We start from the raw sequence: 2,257 nt of genomic DNA, 5'->3' as shown, positions 1-2,257 counted from the left end.
CATCAGATACCCACTATCCAATTGACCCATGAGCCACCGCCCCAAACTATAGTCCCGCAAACCAGATTTTAGTCAATGTGGCAATTCGCTGTTTGGAGATGTTGATAACAAGTTTGGGACTACGAAGAGGCAAGACATGACCAGCCGATTGATCGAACCGGGCCCATCCGACCTCCCGTCTCTCTCCAAGTAAGGGCCAAAGTGGCGTGTTGGGCGTGAGGATCTCACAAGATCAACCCGCCCTCAGCCACCAGGATCCCGTCCTCGGAGATTACGGGTCGCAACCCACGGCAAACAGGTCGCTCCCCGTTTGCCTCTCACACAACCGGGAAGATGTGAGCCTATTATATTCACCGGGCTCACACAGGAGAGCTCTAGGTTAGTCGACTTTTACGACAAGCTTGCCTAGAGGGCTGAGGTCCTATTCTTATCACCCCGGAAACCCCACGGGGGCATGCTTCAAAAGGACGTTTTGCATGTGGTCGCAATTTCACAATTCCAATTGCTGCGTTCGTGACGATGCGTTCTGGTAGAGGAAACGATGCAGTCATACACTAAGTCCTGCTTAGACTCAAACCCGGAACCGCGCTTTTACTGTTTTTATGACAAAAAATACAGTGAAACCTTTCTTTTGCCTGGTAGTTTAGTTGTCTATGTATGTGTTGGTTAGTGTAAACCATGTCAATATAAGTATAAACATTTGTATATACTCACCTTCACCTCTTTTACCTACCTGTTGCTGGCGCTGGTCGCTGGCATTTTCTCATCCTGTTTTTATCCTTCATCGTTGTACATAATACATGCCCTATTCCTGTAAATAGAGCAGTCGCAGAGTGAAATAAATGCATGTATATCCTTGTACAATAAACGTCTTTTCAAAGAAAAAAAAAGTATCTGTTCTTATTAGCTTAATATCTGATACGCCTTCCATCGGAGGGCATCGATATTAAACTGATTTTTGGAACTGGGTGAGAGATTTGGAGCTTGCTCCATTCTCGCCACGGGTTAACCCGGTATTGCAGTACTTCCGGGACTGGCCCACAACTCCTAACACAATGAAAATCAGACTTAAATTGGAAAGCAAATTTCTGCACTTAGTCCTGACTTGTATCGTACTGTCGGGTAATTGTACATATGTTGTAAGATGTATGCTTGGTTATTGTTATTGTATTATGCAGGCTGTGTGTATCATATATATATGTGTGTTGCCATCATTTGTGTGCATATGCTCGTTACAGAAATAAAGCAGTATTATAGTCTGCTTTTCTTCTTTATTAAACATTAATTCAATTCCGAATTGAACACAGTCTTCTGCAAATTCTTTTATTATGCCACAAAGACCTTAAAAGCATAGTAAGGGTTGATAACAGGTTAGTATTAAGGATGGTATTGATCCTTCTATGAAGTATAAACAGCACAGATGGATAAAGTAACTGTTTTGTTTTTAGAATATCTTGTACATATAGCTTAACTTAGTATTATGAATTATATTAAATAACCTTCTTGTCTGTTTTATCTATATCTTTGTCCATTTGTAGAGTTGATATATTTAATCAAGTTATGGCATCTGACACTATTGTTTAAATTGCTCAGTATGACGCTTAATTATTGCGCAAGGGTAACAGCTTGGTCGGCTGGCAGCTGCAGACAGGCCTATTCATGTGTGAACCACCTACGGAGTACACCTGGCACTCGCATCTAGTAGGACCGGTTCTGGTTACACGAGAGGAACTACCTGTAGTTGTCAACCAGCTTAATCTAGACCACATGGACTGCAATTCATTGTTGGACAGTAGATATAAACCCGAAGTCGAAACAGTACGTCAGATTAAAACTGACTGCTATGAAGAAATATATCTTGCTGATCCAACAATTCTGTGCTTTCCAGGTAAGCAATTTATCTTGAATATGATGCCACATGTATGTTCTGTCGCAATGTGTTTTTTTTATATGTTTGAAGACTGGAAATTAATAATGATTGGTTTCACTTGATTTTATTTTTTCAGAAGGATAGTAACAAGAATTGAGTTATAGAAGGGTAAGGAGTTAAAACCTTTTCTATAAATGGTGGAGATAAACGGCGTTCCCTCAAAGAACCTCTCGATATTCAAGCGACTGACCACATGAAAGTGCCTCGCCGAGTGTGTATTCTCTCCGGAGCCAGGGACCTCTTTCAGTAGATACTGTAATGGCTTTTCACTTGAAACCGGATACGTTTAATGGACAAGGGGATGGCCAGTACTGGCTACAGAAGTAC

General features: G+C 41.4%; 1 non-coding gene across 1 annotated transcript; it reads left to right on the top strand.

The window, feature by feature from the left end:
* Positions 1–867: 867 nt before the first annotated feature.
* On the top strand, positions 868–1,047 carry LOC135466085 (U2 spliceosomal RNA). Its single transcript, XR_010444092.1, has one exon. It is a non-coding gene; the product is annotated as a U2 spliceosomal RNA (small nuclear RNA).
* The last annotated feature ends 1,210 nt before the right edge of the window (positions 1,048–2,257 follow it).

The sequence above is a fragment of the Liolophura sinensis genome, chromosome 5, assembly GCF_032854445.1.
Source record: "Liolophura sinensis isolate JHLJ2023 chromosome 5, CUHK_Ljap_v2, whole genome shotgun sequence".
NCBI classification, from domain to species: domain Eukaryota; kingdom Metazoa; phylum Mollusca; class Polyplacophora; order Chitonida; family Chitonidae; genus Liolophura; species Liolophura sinensis.
The sequence above is the reverse complement of the archived record's forward strand: the minus strand, read 5'-3'. Positions and strand labels throughout refer to the sequence as shown.